The sequence below is a fragment of the Balaenoptera borealis genome (assembly GCF_965194805.1).
Source record: "Balaenoptera borealis genome assembly, chromosome: 10".
In the NCBI taxonomy this organism is placed as follows: Eukaryota; Metazoa; Chordata; class Mammalia; order Artiodactyla; family Balaenopteridae; genus Balaenoptera; species Balaenoptera borealis.
In genome coordinates, this window is record NC_138874.1 from 3,910,931 (window position 1) to 3,929,794 (window position 18,864).

The 18,864-nt window shown below is 44.9% G+C and overlaps 1 protein-coding gene and 1 long non-coding RNA gene across 9 annotated transcripts in view; one reads left to right on the plus strand and one right to left on the minus strand.

The window, feature by feature from the left end:
• Positions 1–46: 46 nt before the first annotated feature.
• Positions 47–16,518, minus strand: LOC309635816. Of its 2 annotated transcripts, none has more exons than XR_014249037.1 (2): positions 15,917–16,518; positions 47–5,261 (listed from the first exon to the last, which is right to left on the minus strand). It is a non-coding gene; the product is annotated as an uncharacterized lncRNA (long non-coding RNA). The 2 variants fall into 2 exon arrangements; XR_014249038.1 differs by lacking the exon at positions 15,917–16,518 and adding an exon at positions 6,619–13,070.
• Positions 16,519–16,699: 181 nt separating this feature from the next.
• Positions 16,700–18,864, plus strand: part of SLC16A9 (solute carrier family 16 member 9) — a 67,285-nt gene continuing 65,120 nt past the window's right edge. For 4 of the 7 annotated variants that reach the window (XR_014249012.1, XM_082407463.1, XM_082407461.1 and 1 more), the window contains exon 1: positions 16,700–16,907. The gene's annotated coding sequence lies outside the window, so the exon portion shown is untranslated. The other 3 variants (XM_082407462.1, XM_082407464.1, XM_082407465.1) reach the window with 3 other exon arrangements.

Consider the following 18,864-nt stretch of genomic DNA (forward strand, 5'->3'; position numbering starts at 1 on the left):
TTAGTTGATAGATTGACTAAAATTTGTAGGTGTAATTATGAGTGAAGTTGTTTTTTAAGGATGTGTACCTATGTGAAATTTTATATGGTTCTATTTTTTTAAATTTAAAATTTATTTTTAAAATTTATTTTATTGAACTATAGTTGATTTACAATGTTATGTTAATTTCTGCTATACAGCAAAGTGATTCATTTATACATATACACATTCTTTTTCATATTCATTTCTATTATGGGTTATCACAGGATATTGAATATAGTTCCCTGTGCTGTACAGTAGGACCTTGTTGTTTATTATATGGTTCTATTTTTAACACATCAAGCTTAATATAAGATGATCTTTCCATACTGTATACTAATAGTTTATTCTCATTTTCTTACATACACATTTCATCTGTGTGTAGGTAGATTGTTTTTCTTAACCCTCCACAATTTTATGTTTCTACTAACAAAAACTTAAAGTTAGGACTAGAAATGCTTAAACAACATTCTTTTAGGAAAATAGAACTTGTAAGAAAGGAGAGAAAACAAGGTGCAACCTGTGTTGATTTTCTGTTTGGGACTAAATGCTCACAGTATGTCATTTAATGTAAGGCTCCCAGTAATCCTAGGAGGCAGGAGTGAGTTGTCCCATTTCACAGATGAACACACTGAATCCTGGAAGAATTATGCTAGCTGGAGATCATACCTAGGATGTGGCAGAACCAGGTCTTGGGCCTTCACAATCCATCATATCATACTGCCTCCAAAGGTAAATAATAATTAAACAAGTGTGGTTAAAAAACAATCTGTAGAGCTCAGCGTTTTTTCACAATTATGTTTTATTCAAGACCCTATGGCTATACTTTAGTATTGCCCTGATTTATTTTCTTATTCCACATTTAAAAATCTTCTATTGAAAAGAGAGATTAAGTTTACCCTTTTCTTATATCCAAATGGACGATGCATTCTCTTCCACAGTTTTCTTGACTCCCTCATTTTCTGACAGTGTTAAAATATAACTGTTGAACTCTGCTCTTTAAGCCTTTGAAAAACAAAGTTTTCTCTGTCCTTTTGACTTTTTACATTGGACACACATGTTTCATAAAATCCTGATCTCTTCCATGTGATGACCATCTTCTCAGATTTGGCCCAGACATTAATGCAAGGTTTCATAAGAGACCTAATGAAGTGTGAAAGGAATCTGGGACCTTTGAGACTTATTACTTCACTGACTCTTACTTAACCTTTCAGCGGTGTTGTATATTTAACCATAAGCCAAACAAACTATGTGAGCATTTGCTGTAACAGAATCTCTTTTTTTCCCTACACAGTATTGTTGAACACTTCCTTTTGGATATAATGTGGATGTGATGTGTTTCTCCCCAAGCCCCTCTATTTGGGATTTGTTGGAGCCTATTAATCAGGCTGTTGACAGGGAAGTCAAGTCACTCCCGGGCTCAGGCAATTGCTTCTTTTCCGTGTGCTTCCAGGCCGTCAACAGTGTGGTTAGAGGCACGGATGCTGAAGCCAGACTGCCTGGGTCCAGATCTTGGCTTCACCGCTTATTGTATAATAACCTTACGTCTCTCCTTCCTTACATGTAAAATAAGTGCCTGTGTCATGGGTTTGTCGACAGGATGACATGAGCTGACGGGTGCAACGTGCGCAGCCGAGCGCCTGGCATATGGAAAACGCACAGTCCGTGGAGGACTGCTGTCGTCAACATCCTCAGGTGATGCTGAGTGTTAGCGAGCCTCCATCACCCTGCCTGTTCTACACCTCCCCCTTGCCCTTAGAATGACCTCATGTTATCCCATCCCGTTGGCCCAAGGATGTGATTCTGTCCCCCTGACCCCTGGCAGAGTTCTGCGGCAAGTGTAGGTATAAACTGGTTGAACCTACGGGGCTTTTATTTGGTTATGTTATTTGGGGACCTGGCGATGACAACTGGATGTCATAATGTGACTCCAGACAACAGAGGATACTTGATGAATAGCCTATTAAAAAAATGTTCATTGACTGATTGGTCGATTGATTCTTTTTTTTTTTTAATTTTTCTTTCAAATTGGGCTATAGTTGATTTACAATGTTGTGTTTCAGGTGTACGGCAAAGTGATTCAGTTATACATATATCTATTCTTTTTCAAATTCTTTTCCCATTTGGGTTATTACAGAATACTGAGCAGAGTTCCCTGTGCTATACAGTAGGTCCTTGTTGGTTATCTATTTTAAATATAGTGGTGTGTATATGGCAATCCCAAACTCCCAGTTTATCCCTCCCTTCTCACCTTTCCCCTTTGGTAACCATAAGTTTGTTTTCTAAGTCTGTGAGTCTGTTTCTGTTTTGTGTAAGAAATCAGAGTCTTAATGTGCAGTCGACGTGGCTTTGTAATTGGAAATAGGTCACTTTTCCTCCACTCTTCAAAAATATTTGTTCAGTTCCTTTTTGGCACGTGTGGTGCTGGGCGCCCAGGTCAAACCAGTGAATTCAACATAGTTCATGCTCTCCTGGAGTTCATAGGTTAGTGGGGGAAATGAACGAATACCCAAATAGTGCAATGGCCATTGGGGGAAGTATTAGGATGGACATGCCTGGGGTGTTATGAAGGGTGTGGTGGAAGATATTCTGAGGGCCACCAGGAGCAACAACTCCTGGGAGCTTGGGAAACATGCAGAATCCTAGTTCCCCCCCAACCCCCCAGAGCTGCTGAATTCAGAATCTGCATTGTAACCAGATTCCCCAGTGGTTCAGATGCATTGAGAAGTGCTGATGTGGAGGGAAGCTCATGGACTCCGTGTTCCTACTGTTTGGCACTGAACAGGTATGTGACCTCGGGGCAAGTTGCTTAACCTCTCTGGGTCTCCTACTCCTCCCGTGTTAAAACAAAACAGAACCAAGAAAAAAACCAGAAGTGGCATTAATACCATCAGCTTCACGTATCACATAGAAACACTGTGACTCTTAAATGAACTGGACTGATACCTACAGGAAGGTAGATAACAGAAAGGAGTCCTAGAAATCTATTAAGACGTTGTTATAAACATCAAGAAGACAGGAGTAGCTCTGTGAAGTAAGGGACCTGTGACTACCTACCTTAGGATTGTTTTCCTAAGTGGCAACAATATCCACGGCGTCTATGTATGTATGCAGTCTGGGTTAGGTAAACACGAGTTTTCTGGAATTGAGTGACAAGTACTCTACAGTTGATGAAGCATTAGTGATTCTTTAAGTGTTCACCCGAATGAAATAACTTACAAGAAAACTAAGCCAGATAGCCATTCTGAGTTAGAATGGACAGTTCCTAACTTTGGGGCGTGATTGGGACAAACTGCTTCTGTAGAAACCAGGGTCAAGGTTTTTGGGGATTTTTTTGGTTTTTTTAATTTTTATTTTATATTGGAGTACAGTTGATTAACAATGTTGTGTTAGTTTCAGGTGTACAGCAAAGGGATTCAGTTATCCATATACATGTATCTATTCTTTTTCAGATTCTTTTCCCATGTAGCTTATTGCAGAATATTGAGCAGAGTTCCCTGTGCTCTACAGCAGGTCCTTTGAGAGAAGATCTGAAGCGGGTGGTGCGCACGTGACCGCACAGATGCGGGCTGCGGTTCTGCGCTGCTTTTACATGGCTGTTGTTTGCTGCCCTTCCTGCAAGCGGTCCTGCTGAGCAAGCTGAAGGCACGTTGCCACGTAGGCCACTCTGGGACCAGCAATGAGCCTAGACTTATTTATAAACCAACAGGAAAGGCCCCAGAGCTGCTCCGCCACCTGACCTGGGACCATGGTGAGGGAAGATGAGTGAAGGAGCGCAGGAAGTCCTCGGTGGCCAACTGGGTTTTCAGTCTCAGCCCTTTGCCCTTTCAGCCTAGAGGTGGCTACAGACTGTTCCCTGAAGGGCTAGTGTCCCTGGACTCCTGTCTGAGGTGTGGCAGGTACAGAGGCTGACCTTTCGGATGTTGTTTACAAAGTTGATTGTGACTTGCCCCATGGAGATCATTTACTCAATAAATCTTTATCAAGTGCTCACTGCCCATCTGCTAGCTTTGTAGGCACAGGGAAATATTTCGGTCCCTGTCCGTGAAGCCGAATCCGGCCTCTGTACCCCGACACCGAATAAATTTTCAGAGGCAGACTTCTGGGTGAAGTAAAAAGAATAGCTTTATTGCTTTGCCAGGAAAGGGGGCCACAGCAGGCTAATGCCCTCAAAACTGTGTGTCCTGACCTGGAGGGGGTAGTGAGGAGTTTTATAGTAATGGTTCAAAGAGGAGGGCGTGGTCAGCTCATGGACTTTCTTCTGATTGGTTGGTGGTGAGGTAATTGGGAGTCAGCATCATCAAACTTCTGGTTCAAACCGGTCTGGGGTCTACGTGCTTGTGGGCAGCATACCATTAACTTCTTCCACCTGGTGGGGGTTTTGGTATCTGCAAAACAGCTCAAAGATATTGTTACGTGTATCCCTTGATGGGGAACCAGGACCCTGCCCCAAGGCTGCACTACTGTTTCTTGACTGCTCCTCCCTTGTCCGAATCCCCTCCCTTCCCTGATTAGCAACTCTTTGAAGCTGCTGGTTGGAACTCAGGGAAGGTCATGGAGGCTGAATGAAGCCTATTTCCTGTAATCAAGAAATGGGGGACACAGAAAGGCTTTTGTGCCCGGGATCCCCACAGGGTGCTGCTCAGTACCATCCTCAGGGAGCTTGCCTTCTGCCGGGGGAGGCGGACAACAAACTGATAAGCACGTGAGAGTTTCAGATAGTGCCAAATGCTGTGCAGAAAGCGAAGTGGAGCCATGAGAGGGAGGGTTTATGTGGGGAAAGAATATTTTAACTAGGAGGAGCCAAGGAACTTTTCCTGAGAAGGCGACAATGGAGCAGAGGCTTGACTGATGAGGAGCCAGCCAGGTGGAGATCTGGGGACACGTGAGGACTTCCTACAGGAAGGACAGCAGGTACAAAGGCACTGCGGTAGGTAGAGCTCAGCAAACCTTTAGGAAGGCCAGTGTGACTACAGCTTAGTGAAGAAGTGGGGAGTTAATTTTGTAGGATTGATAAAGATTAGCTTCTACATAACTTCTCTGGTTTAGGGAAACTTTCTCATGGCAGAATAAAGAGAGAATGTGAGACTCTCTGATGTTCTGTGTCCTTTGTATGGTGCCCATCACAACTTACTTTAAACAAGGAATCCTCTCTCCAGGGGTTGCAATTTTTCCATGATTATTCCAGGCTGATCATGTCTGGCCCCTAACTTGTCACAATGCTAGGGAGCTTCATGGCTCTACTAGATGAATGAAAAAGCTGTGTTTTTAGGACAGCTTTTTAAAAACTGTAAGCAGAGCTAAAATTGCATCTGCTGTAGCTTATTTTAACAGCAGCCTTATTGACATATAGTTCATATACCATACAATTTATCTATTTGAAATGTACAATTCAATGATTTTTTTAGTATATTTACAGAGTTGTGCAACTATTACCACAATGAATTTGGAACAATTTTATCACCCTAAAAAGAAACCCCGTACCCATTAATCCCCATGAGCAGTTACTTCCGATTTTCCCTCAACCTAACCTGCCCCCAACCACCCCTCCCGCCAGCCCTAGGCAATACTAATCTACTTTTTTTTTTAAATTAATTAATTAATTTATTTATTTATTTTTGGCTGTGTTGGGTCTTCGTTTCTGTGTGCGGGCTTTCTCCAGTTGCAGCGAGCGGGGGCCACTCTTCATCGCGGTGCGCGGGCCTCTCACTGTCGCGGCCTCTCCCGTTGCGGAGCACAGGCTCCAGACGCGCAGGCTCAGTAATTGTGGCTCACGGGCCCAGCTGCTCCGTGGCATGTGGGATCCTCCCAGACCAGGGCTCGAACCCGTGTCCCCTGCATTGGCAGGCAGATTCTTAACCACTGCGCCACCAGGGAAGCCCCACTAATCTACTTTTTATGTGGGAATTTCATATAAAAAAGAATCATACAATATATAGCCTTTTGTGCCTGGCTTCTTTATGGCCAAATAATATTCCATTGTATGGATATACCACATATTATTTATCCATTGATCAGTAGGTGGATATTTGCATTGTTTTTATTTTTGTCAATTATGAATAATGCTGCTGTGAACACTCATGTACCAGTTTTTGCAAGGGCATATGTTTTCATTTCTCTTGGGTATACCCCAACTTGTGGGATTATTGGGTCGTATGGTGACTCTTCCTTTAAATTCTGAGGAACTGCTGGACTATTTTACAAAGCAGATGCCCCACATCTATAATCCTTGAAAAGGTTTCTCTTGATCTCTAAAGGAAAAAGAACATTTTTGTCACCCTGATAATCCTCAGGATTTCAAATGTTAAACAGTAGGTCATGAAATAAAGGCTAAAGATGAAAATATTTGCTCCCTTCCTCTTGATTTGAGTTTTAAAACTTCATCTGTTTTCTTTAAATCTCTATTTTATGCTATCTAGCAATCAGAGCTCATTCTTTGGGCTCCTTTTTACCCATTTCATATCAAAGAGTTAATTACATAAGAAATTCCTCACATTTCTTTCAAGTACCTTAGGTCACATAATAAAGATCCAAGTTAATATCAGATTTTTTCATTGATGGCAATTAGATTTATTCAATTAATTTTCACTGGATACCTACTGTAAGCCAGGCATGTTCAAGGTGCTGGATATTTTCTGTGCTGTTTTCGATTCTAGGAAGTTCACTTTATTAGTCGTGTGGTTGGAGGAGTACCTTGTAGTGCAAATGATTCTCATAGCTCATAAGCAGTCTCTTTGCAGATTGAGTTTTTGGCCTTTGGTATTCATCAGCTGCAAACTTCTTATAAAATATACTCTTTTGCCACACTTAGTGAATCAAACATGTTGTAGATTACAATTATCAGCATGACAGGAGTTCCATTTGGTATTCCTTTTCCCACCCACAGCAATATTCATTTCTTGATTTCTTTGGTGGTATACTGTAACACTGTGGGCTAAAGAACTTGTTGAAAAATAATCTTGGCCAGCCAAAGAAAAGTTGAACTAACAGCCTTGCCAAGAATGACATCTAAGTCAAAATCCATCCCTTCAGTTCATTAAGACCATAGTTGACAGAAGATGGACCCAAGTTGTAGAAATATTGGTGTGGTGTGGGGTGCGGGCAACCCTTGAGGAGAGATTCAGGTCTACTTGGTAAAAAGGTTAATTTTCAGACTTTGTGTGTCACTGAACTTTGTTGATTTCCTGGGCTGGTTATCATACCTGCTTGTCACTATAGGAGCTCTTCTTGAGTGAATTTCAAGAACTCAGATGCAGGTTTTGATGAGACATCCTTAAAGGATACTGTATATGACAACTATTCATAATCATTGTAAATTTGTCAATGAGTAGAATTTTCTTCTTCTAATTGTGTATAGGAAAGGTAGGCTCAGATTCCCAGTTGTAGTGGGGTTCTTTGGTATATTCATGAATACAAGCACTTGTATGACACTTATTATGTTAGGCTATTTGGAGCACTTTATGTGGTTTAATTCACTGATTCTTCTCAACTACCATATGAGATAGGTATCATTCTCCCACTTTTACAGATGAGGAACAGGCACAGGGAGAATGAACCTCTTCAAGGTTACAGAGTTAATCACTAGTCAGGCTTCAGGTTGTGTGCTCTTATCCTCTATTCTCTCCACCTCTTATTATTCAGCCTCGTGGAGTCTCTGTTTCTTCATCTGAAAACTTAGTAGATTAAATGCTACAGCAAGTGTGAGGCTCTACCTGCTGATCTTCAAGGCCTCTTGACTAGTTCTAAGACTCTGATTCAAATTCAGCAGTCTCAAAAGAACATGCATGACCGCGTGTAACTAAGAGAAATAATCAGGGCACAAAGTATCCTGAGTGCTGAAATACTCAAAAGCAGCCTCTTTGAGCCTCCAAGGATGTCTGGAGGACCAGGTTCATGGAAGGAAATGTCCACAATTATTGCTGTCCATGATGTTGAGAGTAAATTCAGCTTTCACTTGGTGGGTGCCAGCATCTGTGTGATCAATCCAAGTATTTACACTGTGGGTCATACCACTCTAGATTTAGAAATGTAGTGGTTTTTCTTTACATACAGACTGATGGATTTGGTTGTGGATATTAGAGCTGTTGGCATGCCTCTGTCTGAGCCAGCTGTACATCTGGGGTTTGACTGATGTTTGCTTGGTGTTGCCAAAGGATGTGGCCCCTTCCTTCTAAGGTCACTTTAACCTAATAATCAACCCTGACTCTTCTTGGTGAGGACAAGCCTTTTTCCAGTAAAACTTTGGCATGTACTTTGCACGTACCACTACTCACTATACTGGTATTGAATAGGTTTCTTGCTCTTTGTTTCTGTTGCATATGTTCACCCACCTATGATCATATTATCCAAACCATAAATCAGGAAATTTGAGTCAGACAGAAGAACTTTCTACCATATCCAAGTGCAAAAGAAATCTTGGAAATATATTTTAAATTGGAGTTTCTTGGAAATTTTTTTATGTTTTATTAGAACAATGAGATTCAATATTTGAAATTTGGACTATTCTAGAGGATCCTGCAGTGGGAGGCACACTTCTCTTAATTTTACAGCAATTCTTTATAAGCTCTTAGGGGAAACCTGGAACCCATCCCCAACCTTTCTTTCCACTAATCCCCACACCCATCAGTTACATGGCGTTTCTTAATCTCTCAGATTGGTCCCCTTATTTCAAAATTCTCTAGGTGTTAAATTTTCAAATATATATTTTTGCCTCAGCTGTTAAATCAGCCTCTGACCACTTTCTCTCCCAGTCCATCTTCCAACGTGGTTTCTAAGAGTGATGGTTTTGAAACACAAAGCCAACCACGTCATCCAATGTTTAGAATCCTTCAGTGGTGCCTCTTTGCTTCCTGGAGAACGCCTTCATATAGAGACACAGGGTCTAACCCACTGTAGAGGACATTTATTGTGTTTAGGCTAGTCAACATCCCAATTTGCTTTTGGAGAGTCCTCTCAAAGTGCCTTGTCTTCCTCTGAGTGAGATGGTTACATTGCCCAAACCGGGCCAGTCACACTTTCTCTTCTGGGACTTTGAATCCTGAACAAAACCCTGCAAGGATGGAGAAGATAAGACAGAGCCCATTCATTTCCTGATGAAGCACTGTAGCCCCTGCCAGCTAGATCTCCACGTGGACCGGAGTCCTGGGTTCTCCCTTCATGCTGTCCTGCCAATAGATGGGAGCTGTTGCTAACAATCGAAAGCCCTATTCCTGTTTACCTCCCACTTCCTACAAGTACTCTGACCTTGAATCATTTGTAATTATCCACTGTAGTTCCCTAGCCTGGGAGTCTTTTACTCCATTAAGACTTTGCAAACGCTCTTCCCCCAGTCTTGGAATGCCCCCTTCTCAACCCAAGCAGTGTTTCCGCCTCTCTGTTCTCTTAAGGTCGCACAAGTACCGTGACGGAGGTACTTAGCACATTCTAGTGATTATTCACCTGACAGTCTTCCCTCCCAGATTGCAAAACCCTTTGTTTTCGTATAATGCCTGACACAGCATAAATGATTAAGAATTATTTGAAGAGTGAATAAGTAAGAATTGACAGTATAGCTTTTAGTCCACGTGTGGAGATTTATGTTATAGACAAGCGAGGCACATTTCCAGAATTCAAGAAATGGGTTGCAAGTTGCAGATCACAGAATCAACATAAAATGCATGAGACTCACCATAAGGTAAATTGCTGATGAGATTAAGGCAAAGTGATCGAAGTAGCAATGGTAAAGTCACAGTCATGCGGCAAACACTGAGCATTTATTTTACAAGCTAAGTTTTTTTTTTTTTTTAAACTAGGTAAGTAATTTTAAGACATTATTTTTAATACTGCTTGGTTAAATAGTGTAGTGATTAAGAGCACAGAATCTAGAGTCAGACAGCCTTGGTTGAAATTGCGTACCTCGGTTTTCTCGTCTGTGAAATGAGGGAAATGGTACCTCCCTCACAGGGATATATACATGTACGCAAAGTACGCAGCACAGTGCCTGGTCGTTCTCTCTTAGCCACTCTCCCCAGCCCAATCCGATGTCCGCCTTCATTGCCCTGCTTTGTGTCCAGGAGGCTGACCCCTGGTGGGCAGCATTTCGTGGGCTCCCTCGGTGCCTGGCTTCTGCCTGGCTTTGGCCAGTGGTAGGTGCCACCAAGAGATTTGAGAGCAAAGAGAGAGGTAGTGGTATTCTCTCCACAGTCACTCTGACTCTTTGTCTCTGGCGATAAAATGATATCTCTTCCCAGTTCCTGCTCCCTTTGGGTGGTCCCTCCTTTGCAGGTTCTGCTCTCCAGGCACTGGTAACACTAGGTCTTCCCTTTGTTACTTAAAGCCCAGGAGCAGTAATCACTTCCCACCGTCTAGTATGGGTGTCTCTTGTTTATTCCTTTAATGTTGTCCACATTGCATTAAATATCTGATTATAGATATTCTTTCCCTTAAGATTCCTTCTCTTGGCTATCTGGGATAAATTCTGTTTCCTGCCTGTGCCTTGACAATACGCTGCATATATTAATTGCTTAAAAATGTGAGCTATTATTATATTAAATTGTTAATCTGAACAAATATATAAATTAAATAGGTAATTATTAATATTAAACATTATGATGGTATTAAAATACACATGGCTATTGAGGAGAAAGCAGGATTCACATGCCTCTTTAAAATCAAGCAGAAGATCTCAAACACATTTTACTTCTACAGCTGGTTGTTTTGCCTATGGTTTGAAGTAACTCCCAAGCACTTTGATGGGGAAGTATAAGAAGCTTTACACTGTGGTGGGTGGTAGGGATAGGGGTGAACATACCTTTCTGTGTGAGCACAGCCCTGGTGGGGAGGTGGATAGGGGAAATTCATTCATCAATTCATCAATTTCCATCTGTATTCAAATGTTCTTATGGAACATGTTTGACTTTACATTTTTTCCTTATAACTTTTGTTTCATGGGTTAGTTACCATCTTCTAAACTTTACCCAACAAACCAAAGTTGTAGCATATTGAATAGGTGACCAAAAAAATGTTTACATGCTGAAACCATGGAGCAAAGTATTTGGACTGTCCACAGATTTTGGGGTGAACAGACCCTGAACATGGAGTAGAGGTGATGCTTTTTCCTCCCATGTCATGTAATGAAGAAGACAAGAAGGCCAAAACTTGCCATGTTGACCTGAAATATGGTTTGGAGCTGTCTGAAACTTTGTTATCTAATGCACATAAGTCAGACACTGAGGCAGAGGCATATTTAAAAAATTGGCACTGCTTCATAAAAGATTCAATTCAATGGTCTTATGATCATTTAAAAATAACATTTATCAATTGCACCTGTATTTTCACAAGAAGAAACTGGAACCACTGGTACATTTGAACTGGGCAGCCTACCTTTGGAAGTAAACCCTTCCGTGGTCATCTATTATCTAGTGTGATTACATCATAGATCATACAAGTTGAATTTGTAAGATACACGATGCCATGAGTGAATTCAGATGTGGGAAATGGCCTTAAACTGTCCTGGACACGTGAGGGAATTTCCTCCTTCTCTCCTTCAATGCGTTTATGGCGGGTCTACTATGTGTCAAGCACTGCGCTTGATCCTGGGCTAGAGCTGTGAACGAGCGCAGTGATGGGCCACACAGCCTGGCCTTACCAGTGGGCGTGCTAGGCTCACACCGCCTGTGCTTACCTCCTGTCTCTGCCGCTTTGGTGCCCCAACTTTGGGCAGCTCACTTAACCTCAGGGGGTCTTAATTCCCCATCTATACGATGAGTAAAAAGCAGTAGTTGCTCTATGGGATTCAATGAGATGATTGTAAATACTTAGAATAGAATAGAGCTTGGCTGAGTAAGGCAACTGAAGAATTTCAATGATCTACTGTAGCAAAAATATTACTCAGAGGGACTTCCGGGTGGTCCAGTGGTTAAGACTCTGCCTTCCAATGCATGGGGCATGGGTTCGATCCCTGGTCCGGGAACTAAGATCCCACATGCTGTGCGGTGCAGCCAAAAAACAAACAAACAAAATATATATATATTACTGACAGTTGGAGCATGCATTCATTCCTTTGTTTGATCATTCATTTCTTCATTCCTTCATTCAATGAAAGCTCACTAAGCAAAGTTCTATTCTTGCTGCCACTGTGCTCTAGGGAATAGTGACGAACAGGACACGTCTGGTACCTGCTCTCGGGAGTTTATAGTTTCGCTGTGCAGACAGACAATGAGCACATTACAGATGCTGTCAATCCAACACCCGGAGATAAACTGGGCGTTTCGGAAGCAGTATTCGTGAAGACGTAGGTTGTTTTTGGTTATGGCCTTGAAACCATGCAATGCAGGTCAGAAGGATGTAAAGTGGAAGGTGTGTATATGTGTCCACACACACACACACACACACACACGCACACAGAAGGAGACGTACATTCTATGTAATTGTACCTTTCTCATTTCCATTTTCATGAGACAGGATGGTGGTTCAGAGCATGGTTCTCTGTAGCCTGGACGCCTGGATCTGGACCTAGCCTACCCCTCATTAACTGTGTGATTGGGGTTAAATTATTTAACTTCTCTCTAGTCATTTTCATCACTGGCAGAACATGGATGATAATAAGAGCACCTACTTTTTAGGTTTACTGTGAGCCTTAGATGAGTTAATACAAGTGAGAAGACAGTGCTCCATTAGCTTGTACCAGCCTTGACTCAGTTTTCTAAGGTAGACTGGGAACAGCACAGGCTTAGCAATTAGCCAGACCAGGGCCTGAATCTTACTCCATCACTTACCAATTGAGTGACTCAGCAAGTAACTTAACCTCTCTGAATTCCAGTTTCCTCATCTATAAAATGAAGATAACGATACTTAACCACATGAGATTGCTTTGTGGTTATGAGACTGCATAGTTCTTGGCAATTACCAGGCACTCAAAGAATAGCATTTATCCCTCTTCCCCCCCTTCCTCTAAGATTAAAAATCGTTTAAGCCAGATAGCATGATGAAAGAAAAGGCAAGAAAAAGATGAAACAATATTCTGGAGAGTTGCAAGAAAAAAATGATATAGTGTGTCTTTAAGGTCATTTTTGACATTTGAAAATTTGTCCTTTTCAACAAAAGCTCTGTAAGCACGAGGGGGAAGGTTTAATCCACTTCTACTGTTTTCTGATCTTTTATCTGTTAGAGGGTGAGTGAATGAAAGGGAAATTAATAGCATGATCTTCAGATCTCTGAGCTAACTGCTATAAAAACTCTAAAGTCTATTTTTTTAAGTTATTTTTATGTCAAAGTGTAGTGTCTATGTAGCTGTGCTGCCATTCATAAACAGGGGAAGAACAAGACGTACAAAAGAGAAGAAACCTGCCCTGATGTACTAAGTCGAGAAGGGAAGTCTGGTCAGCCGGGCAGGCTCTGGTCTAGCGTCTCAGGGGCTGTGCAAATGTCCTAACCCTCCCCTACCAACCAATGCCTGCCTCTGTCCTCCATGTTTCTGGCTCCCTTGCTGGGCTGAGGACCGCAGAGCGATTTTAGGTTAATTTCTCTGTCTTATTCTCTAAAAGCTTGAGGCAGCAGATAGTCTAAGAAGGGGGGGACCTTAGAATATTTAACAAATCACAGACTTCTTAACAAATGCTCCAAAATGATAACTAACAAGGCAAAAAACAAGGGCCTTCCTTCAGGGTACCACCTCTGTATCAATTTTTCTTGAAATGCTTTCCTTTAGGTCTCTTTTTTCCCAAGGGAGGCTCATTTAAATCCGGTTTATTTCATGACCCACCTTTTCCTCTCACTCCACCTTGTTGAAAGTGCATCAACTTCTGGGTGCAAGAGAGACCCAGAAGGGCAGGGGCTGCACAGAGCTGTAGAGCCAGCAGTATTGAACTTCTCTGACCCTCGCCTCACAAGCAGATCTTGCATCTTCACGTCACCGCGAATAAAACCTCTGGGTGGTCGAGAGGTCATTTTGGTCTTTACCGATTGAGAGATTTAGCAAGTTAACAACCCTCTCAACTCCAGTTTCTTTGTGAAATGGAGCTAACAATACTCAACCACTTGAGATTGCTTTGAGAAGCACAGGAGAGAGCACAGTCTGTCTCTGCCAAAACCTGTTCCCCACCGCGCTCTGTCCTGGGGCAGGGGTTGATCAGGAACTCATCCGTGGCTCCTCTGGGTCAAATTCCATTCATAGGTAAAGTGTCAAGGTTGGACTAGATTTCTGAGTTCTCTCGCCTGTCTAAATGCTCTGCTGAGGTGTGACTGAACAGTAAACCTTCACAAGAAGGTGGAGGCAATTTTCACATTCCAGGCAGGCAATAATTTCCTAAGCCAAGGGGCGCCTCCCCCCCCTGCCGCCCACCTCCAGCAGCCAGCCAGCTTCCAGGCTCCCTGCCTTCTCCAGGCTGCATTCTGCCCACTTCATTCACGACATTATTGAGTCTGGATCCCCAGCCATTTTGAGTTTTTGACCCCGGAATTCAGTCTTACACTAAAGTTGGAACCATGCTGGGTGTCAGAATGAGCTAATTTTCGGTTCTCAGTTGATAGGCGTAGACTGGCTGAGCAGACATGGGAATGCTGGTCACACATTCTCTTTATAAGAAATCTGGGAGGGCTTCCCTGGTGGTGCAGTGGTTGAGAATCTGCCTGCCAATGCAGGGTACACGGGTTCGAGCCCTGGTCTGGGAGGATACCACATGCCGCGGAGTGGCTGGGCCCGTGAGCCACAATTACTGAGCCTGCGCGTCTGGAGCCTGTGCTCCGCAACAGGAGAGGCCGCAATAGTGAGGGGCCCGCGCACCGCGATGAAGAGTGGCCCCCGCTTGCCACAACTAGAGAAAGCCCTCGCACAGAAACAAAGACCCAACACAGCCAAAAATAAAAATTAATTAATTAATTATAATAAATAAATAAATAAATTAAAAAAAAAAAAGAAATCTGGGAAAACTCAGTGGAGATGAGAACAGGGACATGGCAACTTCAGAAACCCACTGGTGAACACAGAAATATTTTTCAAGCAGGGTTTCCCTGTCCCCCAAATGTAATTTCATATACATTGATTGGTTTGACCAACTATCAAGAAGATATTTGCTCTGGTGGTTAGGGGGTATCTGAATCAAAGAAAAAGCTTTCTAAAAATATCTTTTATCAAAACAAGCAGAGAGAAGTACACAAATGATCAGTGTACAGGTCAATGCATTATTACAAAGTGAACGCACTTGAGTAACCGCAAACCAGGTCAAAAATAGAAGAGGATGAGAAGCCCCCATTGGATCCCATCTCCATTTTTCCTTCCAGAAACTAGTTCTGGGACCACCTTCCTCTGATTCTTACTGTTACTTTCTTCCCTCTAATCTTTCTTCCTCTTAGGATAAAACAAAATAATATCAACTAGCACTGGCCATTCTTTTCCCCATAACCTGAATGAAAGTCGGTAAATTGAGTGGAAAGGAATGATGTGAGACAAATAGATGAACTGCTATTTTCCTACCTGTAAGAACACTCGCCAGTGTGGCCAGGGTCCACAGGTTTTTTTGGAACTTTCATCTCACATAGACTTCTGGAAGTGGGCAAGGTGAAAAACCACGGCTCAGGAAGCGTATGCAGCTTCATTTGGACTTGAGAAACCAACCCTTTGCAAGGTGTAGGGTCTTTGTCTAGGTCAGAATTAGAGGAGGTTCAGTGTCTAAAGGAAATTTTCATTTCGGTGTTGGGTGGTCCCAGCCCCCTTTGAGAAGCTGGTAGAAGATATGGTGTCCCTTCTCAGAAAGACCTATATACACAGGAACACAAAAAGTGCACATGACTTTACGGGGTTGCCACACCTGCTAAGCCCTAGGTACCTACCTATGGACTGTCCCCAGTCTGCCGCAGCGACTGTGGGAATCTCAGCACTCACGCTCGTTACCTTTCAGCTGAAGATAGGAGTGTATTGCACCTGCCATACAGACTAAACGTCCTCAGATGCAGCCTCTCTCCCTCGGCACACTGTGTGCACTTCAGGGGCGCCCCCCTTTTCCACAGAGCTGTCACAAAGGGCAGCACTTGGCATCCTCACTTCTCACTGCCCAGGAGCACCGACTCCACAAAGTTCTGGTGCCCGACTCTCTGGGATCGCTGCCAGCTGGGGATACAGCTCCGGCCAGGAGGGCGCCCGGCCGTCCAGGAACCTGGGAGACCCGGGGAGACTCGCACTCATCTTCAGACCCGGGCTCCCTCCAACTGCACACACTGTCCTGGGCGGGCCGGCGCGGGCACGCGGTGGGCGGCGGGGCGCCGCGGCGCCGGGGGACGCGCTCGCGTGCGCACCGAGAGGGCCCGTGGCCGCCGGTGCCCAGCTCTCCCGCGGCCTCGGTGGCTCCGGGCCGGAGCCGGGCCCGGGCAGCGGCCCCCGCGATGCCCTCCCTCCGCCTGGCCGGCCCGGCCCGGCCGGGAGCCGCGAGAGCGAGAGCAGCGCCCCTACCGCCCGCCTTTCCACCTCCATCTCCTCCGCCTCCTCCTCCTTCCCCACTCGCTCAGTCACAACCGGTTCAGACTGGCCGGGGTGCCCCGCAAAGACGAGAGACGGGGGGGTGGAAAAACACAGGGAATAACTTCCCGAGGAGGAGGAGGACGACGAGAAGGTGGCGCCCACAGGAGGGGCCGGCTCCCTCCCTCCACGTGGCCGTGGCCGCCGCCGCCGCCGCCGCCGCCGCCGCCGCCGCCGCGGGGCTCGGCGGGGGCAGAGGGCGGCGGCTCGCGGGGCAGCGCGTAGCGGGGCCGATTGCCCAATACTCCGGCAGGGGCCGGGGCCGGGCCCCCGGATAAATAGCCGCCCGGCAGGCCCGGAGCTGCAGGGGAGAGCGGCGGCCGCGGTCCTCCCCGCACCACCCGCCCGGGGCACTGCGCCCTGTGCTGCGCCCCGGAGACCCGCCGAGGCCGGTACCCAGGTAAAGGGCTGGAGCTCGCGGGGAGGGTGCCAGTGGTCGGCGGCCGCCCGTCTGCCTGGCCTCCCGGAGGCGAGAAGTACCTCCTCCGTCTCGGAGCGGTAGGAGGAGGCGACCCTGCCATCCACGGCCGAGCAGCTCGGAACCGGTTCCTTGTTTGGAGTGGGTGCCGGGGGCTGAGAGCGTCGTCGGTGCGTTTGCGCCCACCCCATGACCCCCGCAACCCTTTCTCCGCGGTGGGCCAGTTTTCCCGGGGCTCCGAGGGCGGCATCTGGCACAGAGTTGGAAGAGGGGAGAAAGGGAGTCCTGGAGGGAGGACGGTGCCCTCGGATTGGGCTCAGGGAAGAGATCTGCTCCGGGACTCCCGAGACAGCTTCTGGGACTGCTGGTGGCAGAGCAGGGGGTGGGGGGAAGCGACCCAGGTGAGCCCCAGTTTCCCAGAGGGCAGCGAGGCCTCGCTGGTGCACGCAGGTGTCCCCGGGAGGGTCGCGTTGGGGGCGCCCGCGGGGGGCTCCTGAGCTGGGAGGAAGGCAGCGCGCAGCTCGGGCGAGCGCAGGAGGCACGGGCGCCTCGGCCACCTGGACACAGAGCGGGAACTTGGGAGGACTTAGGGTTCACGCTCCATCTGTGGCTCTCCCTAGGCAACCTGTTCTAGCTTCAGCAGCTGCCAGAGGCTTTGGAGGGAACTAACAACCACTTAAAACCTTGGTCAGCAAAAACAGGTCAGTGTTTCTTAGGATGCCTTGTCTAATCTAGCCCAAGGCCATCCATCCCGGAGGTGTAGGTAAGATTTACACTAAATACGCATATTACTTACATAGTAAATTATTTACTATAATATTTTTTGGCTCAATCTCCTGGGTCACAGTTAGTTTGGATGTCTTTTTTTTAAATCTTGAATTACCTGGATTCTAGTTCAGATTGCAGGTGGGTTCCTCCCCCTCCCCTCAGTAGGATTTTCAGTTGTTCCATCAAATCCTGTTAATTTGGTATGTCCTAAGTTTCTTAGATTTGAGTTGGCTTCAGCTGTGAGAAATTGTTCTGGCTGGTTCAGGCACAGGACTGAAGAAGATAGAGAAGATTCTGAAGTGAAAGCACCAATTATTCATTATAGGATTGCACCTTCTTTTAAATACCTCGTGGATCCAGATAACAGGGTTACCCATATCATTGCTAGAAAAAAAAATTTTTTTTTTTAAGGAGGCCCTGGGAAGTGGAAATGACATAATAAAATAGCTTAACCTGCAATTTTGCAGCAACTCTGCACTGACTGCCTAAGAACGTCCTTCTCTGTTTCTTCTCTTCTGTGAGTAGGCAAGAGGGGTAACAAGGACCCTTCCTGTCTGTGGGATGAATATAGAAAAGGACAAAAGATACGCAGAGGTAGATCAGGACACTAGGAAATCTTTTCTGATTTCTGATTGCGACTCAAAAGATGATGGTGATGGGTGTCTGAATCTGTATCAGGGCAGATTGTGGTGCTTTGGGGGTGGACCTGGTCATGAAACTAGTGCTAGAGGATGACAATTAGATGTAGTCAGATTTTCAAGCTTTATTTTCTCACCTCAATCTTTGGAACCCCTAGGTTTTGTAGTCTTCTTCCGAAGCGAGCTACCTCTTGAACTTAATTCATACAATGCAGTTGGGTATAGAAAGCCAATGGGAAAGTACAAAAGAAACAATGTCTTGCTGGTTTGACTATAGCTTTACAAGAAAGTATCACCTAGTGACTTTAATTTTAATTAAAGATTGCAGGAACGCATATATTTTGAGCTAGTTGGCCTTTTCTTTGGGAGGTCCTTTGCAGACATCAATGTATTCCCTGCAGATAATGAGATTGAGCTGTGACTTAAAACTGAGTTCAAGGAAGGAACACATGACCCGTGCTTTCAGAGTTTAGTCTGGTGGGAAAGATAGGCATGTTTACAAATATCTATAATACAAGATAGTAAAAATGGAA